At 45.8% G+C, this 16,880-nt stretch overlaps 1 long non-coding RNA gene across 1 annotated transcript in view; it reads left to right on the forward strand.

Annotated features, from left to right (window-relative positions):
• Window positions 1–3,656, forward strand: part of LOC143793847 (uncharacterized) — a 111,870-nt gene extending 108,214 nt beyond the window's left edge. The window contains exon 5 of the long non-coding RNA XR_013220295.1: window positions 364–3,656. This is a non-coding gene — a long non-coding RNA (uncharacterized LOC143793847). The remainder of the gene's footprint in view (window positions 1–363) is intronic.
• The last annotated feature ends 13,224 nt before the right edge of the window (window positions 3,657–16,880 follow it).

The raw sequence follows: 16,880 nt of genomic DNA on the forward strand, positions 1-16,880 counted from the left end.
AGTCATGACTTTCCATGACTTTTTGCACCTTTCTTTCTTCATGTGTTCAATCCTTTTTTCCTGTGTCATTTCTCATTTTTACACATAGCTTAATTTTTTTGCCATCTTTGGTTTGATTAATTTGCCTGTTTGGATTGGATAGGTTGTTCTCAACATCTGGTGAGAATTGCATGTGAATAGCACCTTTTAGAAATATATCTACTTAGAAAATTGGTGACATGTTCAATATTTATTTCACCAGCTCTTAATATACACTGACATACATAAAACAACTATAGCCACATTCATACATACAGCTAAAAAATGTTGTTGGATCTGTTACTATTCACTTGCCATGTCCTGCTTCTTTCTCTCTCTTCTTAGAACAGTTTTGGAGGGAGTCATGAACATAATGCAGCTGTTAATCAGCTGCAGACATCAGGAAGAGGAGGGCACAGCATTGACAAGACTGAAGACAGCTTCCTGGTCACACTGGTATGCTCTGGGCCTTCCCTTCCATCTCACTTTTTGCTTCTAGGAAACTGTGATTGACATTCTAGAACTATGGAAGATGCATTGCATTTACTGTAAGAAATGCTATGTGTGGCACTCCATTGATGTCATGCCTGGAAGCAAGGAGGGGCCCCCTTACCAGGTAACACCAGCATCCAACACTTTTTCCTTACTCCAGACCGAAGGGGGAGCTCTAACACCTGGTTTCAGGGGAGCTTCCCTTTAAGTTCTAGCCTGGAGGCGGACTTAGTGAGTCTGAGAGAGTGAGAGGAGAGGAGAGAAGTGGAGGAGAACCTGCGGAGTGGAGCTGTAACCAAGCTTACCCCAGAGCTGAGCACTAGAAACCAGACACCAGAGTCCATAGTTGCGTGGGTACCAAAGTCCCGGCAGCTAAATCTGGAGGGCAGGAGACTGCAGGTCTCTTGACCCATCTAACACCCAGTGGCACAGCAGCATCCCAGAGCCTGGAGCCCCCACGAAGGAGAAACACCTGTAATAGGCTCAGACGGTCTGCCATGCGGGTACCGTTTTATTTTAACTGCCAGACAGTGAGAGGAACTTGAGCAGAACTTAAAGCAGCAATGACCTATCAGGACAGCGCAGTAGGAAGACCTCTGAACCCGCCTGGCTAGGTGGATCCTAAATTGCTAACAGGCTGCCCGGATCTCCATTACTATCTGTTACCCTTGCCCCGGACTGCACCTTCAGCCATTGAGTAAAGGTAAAGAAAATTACAGCCCTTGTGTCCTCCAGTAATTTCCCGCACTTTCATTCCTGCACCCCAATGTCCATGATCCCTTACAACAGTACAAATAGCCCAGGGGCCCCACTCCACCTGTGGGGAGCAGAACCATCCCAGCTGCATTGCCATCGGCCCCAGCAGTCCCCTTAAGCAGCATCGGCCATCCATTGCCGAACACCACAGGTGGCGTCACGTTAAGTCCCCTATAAACTTTACCTCATTATTTTATTGCGCACCCAGGGCCACGGACCGGATGACTGCTGCCGTGACAACCCCCCCTGAAGAACTGTCCAACCAAGACCGAATACCCCACGGCCCTGGTGGGCATCACACTATGCATCCTCCCCGTTCACTAAATGGGGGGGCTGCAGAAGAGAGGGGCCCCTTTGCGGATGGCATTTTGGGAAAGGGTCTAATATATACCCCTCTTCCCTTATTCCAGCCTACACTCTTTCTAATTAGAGAGTGGAAAAAAATATGGGGACATTTCTTTTGGACGTCATCTCAATCTCGACTGCACTTCCACTTATTTTTCTCTCTGAAATGCCATAGCATGCCTAGAATGCAAGGGCTTGTCTATGATTCATACTGCCTGAACCATGGCTAGTCTCTAATTCATACTGCCATGGCTTGGGTAGCATGAACCAGTTGACAAGTTCCACTTCCCTTTAACAAATTGATTATGTTGTCTAACCCATAGGAAATGAATTTGTTAATATTTCATTACTAGTTACTGTATTGCATATTTTTATTGATTAAGACTACTTTTGTTAATTGGCTTTACAGTCATCTCTATTTCTTACCACAGTATATATATGTATCTATGAATATGCGTGTGTGTATGTGTATTTGTGACTCTGGCTGTGCTTATGTTGTGATTACTCCGTAGACTGATAAAGCGACTTCTGTATGTCTCATTAAGTAATACCCTGAAGACTACTACAGTATAGGCATTGTATTGCTTTTCACATATCTGAAAGTCACCAGTTCATATATAAAACAGAGTGGTGCAGATTTTTCTTCTTTTATTGGTTATTAAATCTAAATGATGTATCTAAAGTCAGCAGTGCTGAATGGATGTTTTCTTTTTATGATGGCTATAAAACCTCAAGGAAGGCATCTAAGAGCTAGTACCACTGAATGAATTTGCAGTCACTGTGAATCGATATGAAGAACCTTAGCCTTTGATCTACAATATTTTTTTGTCTGGGAAGAATCTTGCTACAATTTGTTTCTTGGCTTAGCTTGACTGCAGAGGCACAGAGGATGAAAACCTCATATTAATTAGAAGCATTTATTTTGCTTGCATGAACTATTCATGTCAGTGAGAGCCCATCGCCGTGCTGTCATTATTTTTAAAAGGGCTAGACATTAGTACAGAAAGCATTCCTCTTGTCATACTGGTGAGTACAAGCCGAGCATCTTGAAGCTAAAGAGAACTGGTGCCACCATGCATACAGCTCAATAAGTGAATAATGGATATACCCAATCTAGTACATTACAGTGCGGAAGATAAAAGCTGCCTTTGTTCAGCTACAAATCATCATTAGAACAATGCAATAAGATGCCGCCCTGAACAGCAGCAGCTTGACTGCCTCCTAATAAAACAAGTGGAAAGCTGCCGTGCCTGTTTTGCCTGAGATTTGATGCACCAAATATGTAACTGATTAGATTACAATTACAAAAGCTCTTCTAAAACAGGGAATATGTAATTGGCAGCGTTCCTGCGAGCTTGAAGTGCTTATGTCAAATACAGCTGTAACTTGGCTTGTCTTGTTAGGTAAACAAAATGTGTCTTGACTGTCATTGCCATAAAATATTAATGCACTGGAAGTCTCTAAACCTTACTAAGCATAAGGCCTATTATCACACTTAAGAGCAACGCAATCTAATAAATCGCTAGCAGTATAAAAACTAAGTCAGCTGGCAGAGACAGTAATCTCCCCGAGGGATTGTAAGTGCCTAATCTTCAGATACAGCAGCTGCAGCGACAGAAATAATGTTTCTGCTGCTCAGTGCAAATACATTTTTACTAAATTCAGCCATTTAAGCGCTAATGGAATGATTAAGAAAATCTATATTATGTCAGATATTTAAAGCAAGTTGTAAAATTACCATCAGCATGCACAACCATGTTTCTAGTGGGATACTGTATATACAATACATTTCCAAATTAGCAAGATGTGTAGTATGACGTGGATTCCGCATTCAGTAATCAGGGAAGATTTGGAATGATTAACAATCTAGTAATTAACATACTTTAATCTTAGCGCAGTAATTATTATGTTTCCTTATCAGTAAATTTTACTTTCAGTTATAGCGTCAACATTTCTCGTAAATGTGTCCTTTTATTACAATTTCCTCTGGACTTATAGGGTCTGATTCATTAAGATTGGCGTTGTACACATTAATCTTAATTGATGTGACCACTAGGGTTGAGCGACTTTCATTTTTTAAAGATCGAGTCGGGTTTTGTGAAACCCGACTTTGTCCAGAGTCGAGTCGAGTGCAGTCGGCCGATTATCGCTTAAAGTCGGGGATCGACCGAAACACGAAACCCAATGCAAGTCAATGGGGAAGCATAGTCGGCAGTGAGTGGAGGCCAGGAAAACACCTACAGTGCCCATTTTAATGCCAAAAACATCCATTCTTGTTTCTGAAGCTTGTCAATCTTAATTAACTTTATAATAATAGTTGTTCAATGGAACTTGGGTCATTTGGCAAAAGTTGTGGGGGGTAGGGCTGGTTCAAGGTTTTAGTGGGCCCAGGAATCGTGGACTACGTCACGGCGGTGGAGCAGGGAGAGGTAAGTATTTAAACGTTGCAAGTGCTGTGATCCTGAGCAAGCAGGGGGGCACACTTGTTCGCATTGGCACTGGCACAGGGCCCCTCAAAGTACAGCGGTGTGTTTGCACGGTGGGGGCACCTCCCACCAGCAGCGACACTTTTGCGTACTCTGAGGGGCCCTGTGCCAGTGACGTCGCCAACGAGTATGCCCCCCCACCTGATGAAGGAACCTGCACTTTCATCTGCACCTTCCTCTTTGTCCCTGTGTAAGGTGGTATAACATGCGGGAAGGGGAACCTTACTTTCAGCAGGGTCAGATTCTGGCTGTGTAGAGTGCAAGGGGAATGTAGTGGTCTAGGTCAATGTACCAGCAGACTCATCTAGCAGTGGCTGGGCAATGGGCAGGATGAGGAGGAAACAGATATAGGGCCAAAGAATAAAGTAGGCTAAATGCAGTTCAAAATTGGTAACAGGACTAAACAGGCGGCATTGCTTTGTTCAGTGGAGTAGCAAACCCAGGAGCAGCAGACACTGTTTTAAGGGCCCAAACACACTAATAGGCCAAATGCAGTTTAATATCTGATACTTTAGGCCAAAAGCCTAAGACTGAAGCTCAGCTTTATTCAGTTGAGGGCAAACACCAGGGAGGGGCAGACACCGTTAGTAGGCCCTAACCACCAATTTTTAAAAACACAGCACTTAATGAGAGCCAGAAGGTTGAAGCTCAGCTTTATTCAGTTGAGGACAAACACCAGGCAGGGGCAGACACCGTTAGTAGGCCGTAACCAAAGTTGAAGGCCAAATGCAGTTTAATATCTGATACTATAGGCCGAAAGCCAGAAGGTGGAAGCTCAGCTTTATTCAGTTGAGGGCAAACACCAGGGAGGGGCAGACACCGTTATTAGGCCCTAACCACCAATTTTTAAAAACACAGCACTTAATGAGAGCCAGAAGGTTGAAGCTCAGCTTTATTCAGTTGAGGACAAACACCAGGCAGGGGCAGACACCGTTAGTAGGCCGTAACCAAAGTTGAAGGCCAAATGCAGTTTAATATCTGATACTATAGGCCGAAAGCCAGAAGGTGGAAGCTCAGCTTTATTCAGTTGAGGGCAAACACCAGGGAGGGGCTGACACCGTTAGTAGGCCCTAACCACCAATTTTTAAAAACACAGCACTTAATGAGAGCCAGAAGGTTGAAGCTCAGCTTTATTCAGTTGAGGGCAAACACCAGGCAGGGGCAGACACCGTTAGTAGGCCTAAACCAAAGTTGAAGGCCAAATGCAGTTTAATTTCTCATACTATAGGCCGAAAGCCAGAAGGTGGAAGCTCCGATTTAGACAGTGGAGGACAATTTGAATTAGGGACTGCAGACAGACTTAGTAGGCTGTCCCCTGTGGACCATGCATCCACCACATTAACCCATTGCGCCTTAATGGACACGTAATCTTCCGTGGCCATGCCTACAGGTCCATGCATCTGTTGTCAGGTGCACCTTTGTACTCACAGATTGCCAGAGTGCATGGACAATGCGGTCTTTTACATGCTGGTGGAGGGTTGGGATGGCTTTTCTCGCAAAAGAAGTGTCGACTGGTTAGCTTGTAGCGTGGTACAGCGTAGTCCATCATGGCCTTATTAATAGTAAATAAAATATATAACTAGGCTCTATGAACTTTTAAATAGGTTCCAGGGGTACACGGGCAGCATTGGTGTCGTCAGTGGAGGAGTATTGCAAGTAGGGGCCGCAGACAGGCTAACAAAGGCCTAAAATAACAAACAATAGGCAGGCATGGCAGTTTTAAATCGGTTACATGGATACACAGGCAGGCAGCATTGTGGTCAGTGGAAGAGTATTGCAAGTAGGGGCCGCAGACAGGCTATTAAAGGCCTAAAATAACAAACAATAGGCAGGCATGGCAGTTTTAAATCGGTTACATGGATACACAGGCAGGCACTCCAGGCAGCATTGTGGTCAGTAGAGGAGTATTGCAAGTAGGGGCCGCAGACAGGCTATTAAAGGCCTAAAATAACAAACAATAGGCAGGCATGGCAGTTTTAAATCGGTTACATGGATACACAGACAGGCACTCCAGGCAGCATTGTGGTCAGTGGAGGAGTATTGCAAGTAGGGGCTGCAGACAGGCTGTCAAAGGCCTAAAATAACAAACAATAGGCAGGCATGGCAGTTTTAAATCGGTTACATGGATACACAGGCAGGCACTCCAGGCAGCATTGTGGTCAGTGGAGGAGTATTGCAAGTAGGGGCCGCAGACAGGCTATCAAAGGCCTAAAATAACAAACAATAGGCAGGCATGGCAGTTTTAAATCGGTTACATGGATACATAGGCAGGCACTCCAGGCAGCATTGTGGTCAGTGGAGGAGTATTGCAAGTAGGGGCCGCAGACAGGCTATCAAAGGCCTAAAATAACAAACAATAGGCAGGCATGGCAGTTTTAAATCGGTTACATGGATACACAGGCAGGCAGCATTGTGGTCAGTGGAGGAGTATTGCAAGAAGTGTCTGACACAGTTAGTACTGCCAAAAAATAAATAGATGTTAATGTCTCGCAAAACAACTATAAATAAAAAAAAGGGTGGCATGCTTAGGTACAGGGGTGGGCTCATCTGCAGAGTTTATGACAAAGTAATTTGGCAGTAAATTAGTATTTACTGGTGTCAATATAGGACACTGACCCAGACTACTGTAACTATCATCATAGATGTCAACAAATTGGTATTGATTGTCAGTGCCAGGCATTGAATGATATCAGCGCATAGACTAAACATTGGTGGAGCTGTGCGAGATAATTTGGCACGTGGTAGAGCACAGTTTGAGCTGGGGGGGGACTCTCTTGTGGCCGGCGGTACCGCCCCAGGGCCCCTCAGGTTACAACGGCGTGTCTGACGTTGGGTGCGCACCACCACCGCCAGAGACACTACATTGTACTATGAGGGACCCAGTGGCAGTGCCGTCGACCAAAAGCGAGCACACCCACCTCTTCTGACAAACAGCACTGTAACTAACGGGTGCTTGCGCCAAGTGTCGAGAGTGAGACAACGGCCCCGTGGGGGGAGTTTTCCCATTGGGGGATGTGTAAACATGTCGTATGCTGGTCAAACAGCTGCTGCAAATTAAGAGATTTTAACACTCAGTAAGACCAGTCCACAAGCAAGACCTTTTTATAGGAAAGCTAGGTGTCAGCCGGGAAAGGTGGGGCAAAATAATTTGAAATCCAGGAGTGGTTCATTTTAATGAAGGTGAGATCATCCACATTTTGGGTAGCCAGACGAGTCCTTTTTTCGGTTAATATTGAACCAGCAGCACTGAATACTCTTTCTGATAGCACACTAGCTGCTGGGCAAGCAAGCTCCTGCAACGCATATTCTGTCAATTCAGGCCAGGTGTCTAATTTGGATGCCCAGTAATCAAATGGGAATGACGGTTGAGGGAGAACATCAATAAGGGCTGAAAAATAGTTAGTAACCATACTGGACAAATGTTGTCTCCTGTCACTTTGAATAGATGCTGCAGTACCTGTCCTGTCTGCGGTCATTGCGAAATCACTCCACAACCTGGTCAGAAAACCCCTCTGTCCAACGCCACTTCTGATCTGTGCACCTCTAACACCTCTGCCCTGTAGCCCCCTGCAGCTTGTGTGAGAACCATCACCGGCGCTGTGTGCTGGGAATGCCTGAATCAAACGGTCTACAAGAGTAGCTTGTTTGGTTGCTAATATTTGTTCGAGGTTCTCATGTGGCATAATATTTTGCAATTTGCCTTTATAGCGAGGGTCAAGGATGCAGGCCAACCAGTAATCGTCATCGCTCATCATTTTAATAATGCGTGGGTCCTTTTTGAGGATACGTAAGGCATAATCCGCCATGTGGGCCAAAGTTCCAGTTGGCAAATCTGCGGTTGTGCTGGTTTGAGGGGCAGTTACAGGCAAATCTACGTCACTTGTCTCCATTACAAAAACAGAACCCGGCCTTGCAACGCCACTAATTTCTGTTGGCCCAGGAGAAGCTTCCTCAGTAAAAAAGTACTCATCCCCATCATCCTCCTCGTCCTCCTCATCGCCCGCTACCGCGTCCTCTACACGGCCCTGACCAGACAATGGCTGACTGTCATCAAGGCTTTCCTCTTCCTCGGCTGCAGACGCCTGCTCCTTTATGTGCGTCAAACTTTGCATCAGCAGACGCATTAGGGGGATGCTCATGCTTATTATTGCGTTGTCTGCACTAACCAGCCGTGTGCATTCCTCAAAACACTGAAGGACTTGACACAGGTCTTGTAGCTTCGACCACTGCACACCTGACAACTCCATGTCTGCCATCCAACTGCCTGCCCGTGTATCCTCCCACAAATATATAACAGCACGCCTCTGTTCGCACACTCTCTGAAGCATGTGCAGTGTGGAGTTCCACCTTGTTGCAACGTCGATGATTAGGCAATGCTGAGGAAGGTTCAAAGAACGCTGATAGTTCTGCATACGGCTGGAGTGTACAGGCGAACGGCGGATATGCGAGCAAAGTCTGCGCACTTTGAGGAGCAGGTCGGGTAACCCCGGATAACTTTTCAGGAAGCACTGCACCACCAGGTTTAAGGTTTGAGCCAGGCAAGGAATGTGTTTCAGTTGGGAAAGGGCTATGGCAGCCATGAAATTCCTTCCGTTATCACTCACTACCTTGCCTGCCTCAAGATGTACAGTGCCCAGCCATGACTGAGTTTCTTTCTGCAAGAACTCGGACAGAACTTCCGCGGTGTGTCTGTTGTCGCCCAAACACTTCATTGCCAATACAGCCTGCTGACGCTTGCCACTAGCTGTCCCATAATGGCACACCTGGTGTGCAACAGTGGCAGCTGCGGATGGAGTGGATGTGCGACTGCGGTCTGTGGATGAGCTCTTGCTTCTGCAGGAGGAGGAGGAAGAGGAGGAGGGGGGGCGAACGCCTACAGCCAACTCTTTCCTTGACCGTGGGCTAGGCAGAACTGTCCCAATATTGCTGTCCCCTGTGGAGCCTGCATCCACCACATTCACCCAGTGTGCCGTGATGGACACGTAACGTCCCTGGCCATGCCTATTGGTCCATACATCTGTTGTCAGGTGCACCTTTGTAGTAACAGACTGCCTGAGTGCATGGACGATGCGGTCTTTAACATGCTGTTGGAGGGCTGGGATGGCTTTTCTAGAAAAGAAGTGCCGACTGGGTAGCTCGTAGCGTGGTACAGCATAGTCCATCAGCGCTTTGAAAGCTTCGCTTTCAACTAACCGGTAGGGCATCATCTCTAATGAGATTAGTCTAGCAATGTGGGCGTTCAAACCCTGTGTATGCAGATGCGAGGATGAGTACTTCCTTTTCCTAACAAGAGTCTCATGTAGGGTGAGCTGGACTGGAGAGCTGGAGATCGTGGAACTAGCGGTGGTGCCGGTGGACATGGGTGAGTGAGAGAGGGTTGGAGATGGTATTCTTGCTGGTGCCCTACATGCAGTGTTTCCTACTACTAACCTGGTGATTCCCTGACTGCTTTGGCCTGGCGACGAAAGCTGCACAGATACTGCAGGTGGTGTGGGAAATGGTCGGCTTACAGGGAGGGAAGGGATGTAGCGTTGCTGACTAGCTTCATTGGCCAAGGGTGCTGCAACCTTTAGGGACGTTTGGTAGTTAGTCCAGGCTTGCAAATGCATGGTGGATAAATGTCTATGCATGCAACTTGTATTTAGACTTTTAAGATTCTGACCTCTGCTTAAGGTAGTTGAACATTTTTGACAGATGACTTTGCGCTGATCATTTGGATGTTGTTTAAAAAAATGCCAGACTGCACTCTTTCTACTATCGGATACCTTTTCAGGCATTGCAGACTGAGCTTCTTTAACCGGATGGCCACGCTGTCCTCCAACTGGTTTTGGTTTTGCCATGCGTTTTTGGCCAGATACGGGCCCGGTAGATGGAACCTGTTGTGATGTTGATGCCTGCTGCGGCTCCTCCTCCTCCGCTTCAGAACTACTGCCGCCTGCACCCTGTTCCCCCAATGGCTGCCAATCGGGGTCCACAACTGGGTCATCTATGACCTCCTCTTCTATGTTGTGTGCAACTTCATCTGTGTCACCGTGTAAGCCGGTGGTATTGCGTTCGTGACGGAGCACCATAGTCTCCGCTGGTTTTGATTCTGCCTCAGTACACTGCGAGGGCAATGTTCTGGTCTGAGTCAAAGGAACAGCATATTAATCTGGCTGTGGCTGTGCATCTGTGCACTCCATGTCCGATTCAACTTCTAATGGGCATAGCCTGTTAACTGTTTCACTGTGTAACCCAGGAACAGTATGTGTAAAGAGCTCCATGGAGTAACCTGTTGTGTCGACTGACGCATCCTTCACTGTTGTTTTTAGTGAAGGACACAAGGAAGCGACTTGTTCCTGACCGGGAGCATCCACTGACGATGCACTGCTCTGACATTTGGCACTTTCCGAGGAGGAGGCAAAAGAGTTAGAGGCAGAGTCAGCAATGAAAGCCAATACTTGTTCCTCCTGCTCCGGCTTCAAAAGTGGTTTTCCTACTCCCAGAAAAGAGAGCGTTCGAGGCCTTGTGTAGCCAGACAACGAACCTGGCTCAACAACTCGAGACTTAGGTGCTGTACTGCTTTTACCACAACCACCTGATGCTCCACCACCACTACCATCATTACCTGCTGACAATGACCGCCCACGGCCACGACCTCTTCCACTAGACTTCCTCATTGTTTGCAAAACGTAACCAAAGTAACGCTATTTGTTACTGTAAAACAACTTATCAGGTGAACTCAAACTTCTGTAGGATTTATATATACCTTTATAGGTGCCTGACACTGAAAGGAAAATCAGGCCCAATGTTACACACTAGGTTTTCTGTGCCCCAATAATTTGAGACAGATGGCACACACAGGACCAGCACTCAAGCAGAAATGCCAATCTTAATCTCCCACTATTTTTTTTTTTTTCTGGGAGAATGTATTCCCCCCCAAAAAAAACTGGCCAAGTATTACACAGTGTTTTTGGTGGCACACAATGAGAGACAGATACCACACACAGCAATGGCACGGAGGCAGACTTGCCAATATTTATCTCCCACTAATTTTTTTTTTGGAAAAGGGAGAATTTAGCAAAAAAAAATAAAAAATGGCCAAGTATTACACAGTGTTTTCGGTGCCACACAATGACAGACAGATGCCACACACAGCAATGGCACGGAGGCAGACTTGCCAATATTTATCTCCCACTAATTTTTTTTTTTGGAAAAGGGAGAATTTAGCAAAAAAAAAAAATGGCCAAGTATTACACAGTGTTTTCGGTGCCACACAATGACAGACAGATGCCACATACAGCAATGGCACGGAGGCAGACTTGCCAATATTTATCTCCCACTAATTTTTTTTTTTGAAAAAGGAGAATTTAGCAAAAAAAAACAAAAACTGGCCAAGTATTACACAGTGTTTTCGGTGGCACACAATGAGAGACAGATACCACACACAGCAATGGCACGGAGGCAGACTTGCCAATATTTATCTACCACTAATTTTTTTTTTGGAAAAGGGAGAATTTAGCAAAAAAAAATAAAAAATGGCCAAGTATTACACAGTGTTTTCGGTGCCACACAATGACAGACAGATGCCACACACAGCAATGGCACGGAGGCAGACTTGCCAATATTTATCTCCCACTAATTTTTTTTTTGGAAAAGGGAGAATGTACCCCCCCAAAAAAAAATGGCCAAGTATTACACAGTGTTTTCGGTGCCACACAATGAGAGACAGATGCCACACACAGCAATGGCACGGAGGCAGACTTGCCAATATTTATCTCCCACTAATTTTTTTTTTTGAAAAGGGAGAATTTAGCAAAAAAAAAAAATGGCCAAGTATTACACAGTGTTTTCGGTGCCACACAATGACAGACAGATGCCACATACAGCAATGGCACGGAGGCAGACTTGCCAATATTTATCTCCCACTAATTTTTTTTTTGAAAAAGGAGAATTTAGCAAAAAAAAAACAAAAACTGGCCAAGTATTACACAGTGTTTTCGGTGGCACACAATGAGAGACAGATACCACACACAGCAATGGCACGGAGGCAGACTTGCCAATATTTATCTCCCACTAATTTTTTTTTTGGAAAAGGGAGAATTTAGCAAAAAAAAAAAAAAAAATGGCCAAGTATTACACAGTGTTTTCGGTGCCACACAATGACAGACAGATGCCACACACAGCAATGGCACGGAGGCAGACTTGCCAATATTTATCTCCCACTAATTTTTTTTTTGGAAAAGGGAGAATGTACCCCCCCAAAAAAAAAATGGCCAAGTATTACACAGTGTTTTCGGTGCCACACAATGAGAGACAGATGCCACACACAGCAATGGCACGGAGGCAGACTTGCCAATATTTATCTCCCACTAATTTTTTTTTTGGAAAAGGGAGAATGTACCCCAAAAAAACAAAAACTGGCCAAGTATTACACAGTGTTTTCGGTGGCACACAATGAGAGACAGATATGTTATGATTTTCCCAATGGCAGGGAAATCAAAAATAACAAACGGACTAGCTCTCGGGTGATGGAAACTAAAGTGACCGTGACCTGAACCTGACACAACACTGGAAGTAGCCGGGGAGTGTTTCCTACGATGCCCTAGACACCACGCGCCAGCCGGAGATCTAACTACCCCTATCAGAGGAATATACAGGCCTGCCTTACCTCCAGAGATGAACCCCAAAAGGAGATAGCAGGCCCCCACAAATATTGACGGTGAGTCAAGAGGAAAAGACATACGTAGGATGAACAGCAGATTTAGCACAGTGAGGTCCGCTTACTAGATAGCAGAAGTACAGGAAAGAGTTACTTCACGGTCAACTTCAAAACACTACTCTAAAACACCATCCTGAAATTACTTTAAAACTCCAGTGACAACTCATGCCACTGGAGTGGCAATTTCAGTCCACGAGAGCTTCCAGCTGCAGAGAGTGACATTGCAGATAGCTGGACAAAAAATAACATTAACTAGGAACAAAATTCAACTTAGCTGAACTGGAACTTGAGGCAGGAGAATGCAACAGAATGCTACTGATACATTGTTGGCCGGCATCGGACCAGCAGCCAAGCAGCCTTAAATAGGAAACTCCCCTAATGGGTGTCAACAGGTGATCAAGGATAGAAGAAGGCAAATAAGTGGCAATACCATAAAACACCACCGGGGGAGCCCACAAACAGAATTCACAACAGTACCCCCCCCTTAAGGAGGGGGCACCGAACCCTCACCAGAACCACCAGGGCGATCTGGATGAGCACTATGGAATGCACGAACCAAATCAGGAGCATGAACATCAGATGCTGTCACCCAAGAATTATCCTCCTGACCATAGCCTTTCCACTTAACCAGATACTGAAGTTTCCGTCTGGAAACACGGGAGTCCAAGATCTTTTCTACCACATACTCCAACTCACCCTCAACCAGCACAGGAGCAGGAGGATCAGCAGACGGAACAACCGGCACCTCATACCTCCGCAATAATGACCGATGAAAAACATTATGAATAGTAAAAGATGCTGGGAGGTCCAAACGAAAGGACACAGGATTGAGAACCTCCAGAATCCTATAAGGGCCGATAAACCGAGGCTTAAACTTAGGAGACGAGACCTTCATAGGAACAAATCGAGAAGACAACCAAACCAGGTCCCCAACACAAAGACGAGGACCGACACGCCGATGACGATTAGTGAACTGTTGAGTCTTCTCCTGGGACAACTTCAGATTGTCCACAACCTGTCCCCAAATCTGATGCATTCTATCAACCACAGCATCTACTCCAGGACAATCCGAAGACTCCAATTGACCGGACGAAAAGCGAGGGTGAAACCCTGAATTACAAAAAAATGGAGAAACCAAAGTGGCAGAACTGGCCCGATTGTTAAGGGCAAACTCTGCCAATGGCAAAAAATCAAGCCAATCGTCCTGATCAGCGGACACAAAACACCTCAAGTAAGTCTCCAAGGTCTGATTAGTACGCTCAGTCTGGCCATTAGTCTGAGGATGGAATGCAGACGAAAAAGACAAGTCGATGCCCATCCTGGCACAGAACGCCCGCCAAAATCTAGACACAAACTGAGTACCCTTGTCAGACACTATATTCTCAGGAATACCATGCAAACGCACCACATTCTGAAAAAATAGAGGGACCAGCTCAGAGGAGGAGGGCAATTTGGGCAAAGGTACCAAGTGAACCATCTTGGAAAAACGGTCACACACCACCCAGATGACGGACATCCTACGAGAAACAGGAAGGTCAGAAATAAAGTCCATAGAGATGTGCGTCCAAGGCCTCTTAGGAATAGGCAAGGGCAACAACAACCCGCTGGCCCGGGAACAGCAGGGCTTAGCCCGAGCACAAACATCACAAGACTGCACAAAAATACGTACATCTCGAGACAAGGAAGGCCACCAGAAGGACCTAGACACCAGATCCCTGGTGCCAAAAATTCCAGGATGACCTGCCAACGCGGAAGAGTGAACCTCCGAAATAACTCTACTGGTCCAGTCATCAGGGACAAACAGTCTACCAGGCGGACAGCGATCAGGCCTATCCACCTGAAACTCCTGCAAAGAGCGCCGCAGGTCTGGGGAGACAGCTGACAATATCACCCCATCCTTCAGGATGCCAGTAGGTTCGGAATCACCAGGCGAGTCAGGCTCAAAACTCCTAGAGAGGGCATCCGCCCTCACATTCTTAGACCCAGGCAGATATGAGACCACAAAGTTAAATCGAGAGAAAAACAACGACCAGCGCGCCTGTCTAGGATTCAGACGCCTGGCTGACTCAAGATAAATTAGATTTTTGTGGTCAGTCAAGACCACCACCTGGTGTCTAGCACCCTCAAGCCAATGACGCCACTCCTCAAATGCCCACTTCATGGCCAAGAGCTCCCGATTTCCAACATCATAATTTCGCTCAGCGGGCGAAAACTTTCGAGAGAAAAACGCACATGGTCTCATCACTGAGCAGTCAGGACCTTTCTGCGACAAAACTGCACCTGCTCCGATCTCGGAAGCATCTACTTCAACCTGGAACGGGAGCGAAACATCAGGCTGGCGCAACACAGGAGCAGAAGAAAAGCGGCGCTTAAGCTCCCGAAAGGCCTCCACAGCCGCAGAGGACCAATTAGCAACATCAGCACCCTTCTTGGTCAAATCAGTCAAAGGTTTAGCAATGGCAGAAAAACCCGCTATGAATCGGCGATAGAAATTAGCAAATCCCAAGAATTTCTGAAGACTCTTTAGAGAAGTAGGTTGTATCCAATCACAAATAGCCTGAACCTTAACAGGGTCCATCTCCATAGATGAAGGGGAAAAAATATATCCCAGAAAGGAAATTCTCTGAACCCCAAAAATACACTTTGAGCCCTTCACAAATAGAGAATTAGCTCGTAAAACCTGAAAAACTCTCCTGACCTGTTGAACATGAGATTCCCAGTCCTCCGAAAAAATCAAAATATCATCCAAATACACAATCATAAATTTATCCAGATATTCACGGAAAATATCGTGCATAAAGGACTGAAAAACGGAAGGGGCATTCGCGAGACCGAAAGGCATTACCAAATACTCAAAATGGCCTTCAGGCGTATTAAATGCGGTCTTCCACTCATCCCCCTGCTTAATCCGCACCAAATTATACGCACCACGTAGATCGATCTTAGTGAACCACTTCGCCCCCTTTATGCGAGCAAAAAGATCAGTCAGTAAAGGTAACGGGTACTGGTATTTAACAGTAATCTTATTCAGAAGTCGATAGTCGATACAAGGTCTCAATGAACCATCCTTTTTACCCACAAAGAAAAACCCTGCCCCCAATGGAGACAAAGAGGGGCGAATATGACCCTTTTCTAAAGATTCTCTGATATACTCCCGCATAGCAGTATGTTCAGGTACAGACAAATTAAACAAGCGACCCTTAGGAAATTTACTACCGGGAATCAACTCAATAGCGCAGTCACACTCTCTGTGAGGGGGGAGAGAATCAGTTTTAGGCTCCTGAAAGACATCATAAAAATCTGACAGAAATGCTGGGATCTCAGAGGGAGTAGATGAAGAAATGGGAACCAAAGGTGCATCCCCATGAATCCCCCGACATCCCCAGCTCAGCACAGACATTGATCTCCAGTCCAAGACTGGATTATGAATTTGTAACCATGGTAATCCAAGTACTAATACGTCATGTAGATTATATAACACAAGGAAACGAATAATCTCCTGATGGTCTGGGGAAAGATGCATAGTCACTTGTGTCCAATATTGTGGTTTATTGCTAGCCAAAGGTGTAGAATCAATACCCTTTAAGGGAATAGAAACCTCCAGAGGCTCTAAATCAAACCCACAACGCTTGGCAAAGGACCAATCCATGAGACTCAGAGCGGCGCCAGAATCCACATAAGCATCCACAGTAACAGATGATAAAGTACAAATCAATGTCACGGACAAAAGAAATTTAGACTGCAAGGTACCCATAAAAAAAGATTTATCAACCTTTTTATCAACCTTCTTTATGCGTTTAGAGCATGCTGATATAACATGAGCTGGATCTCCACAATAGAAGCACAACCCATTTTTGCGCCTGTAATTCTGTCGTTCGCCTCTAGACAATACACTATCGCATTGCATATGCTCTGGTGCCTTTTCAGAGGTCACCGCCAAATGATGCACAGGTTTTTGCTCAGAAGATACCGCCATATGGTGCACAGGTTTTTGCTCAGAAGATACCGCCATATGGTGCACAGGTTTTTGCTCAAAAGATACCGCCATATGGTGCACAGATTTTTGCTCAGAAGATACCGCC

The sequence above is a fragment of the Ranitomeya variabilis genome, chromosome 1, assembly GCF_051348905.1.
Source record: "Ranitomeya variabilis isolate aRanVar5 chromosome 1, aRanVar5.hap1, whole genome shotgun sequence".
Lineage (NCBI taxonomy): Eukaryota > Metazoa > Chordata > Amphibia > Anura > Dendrobatidae > Ranitomeya > Ranitomeya variabilis.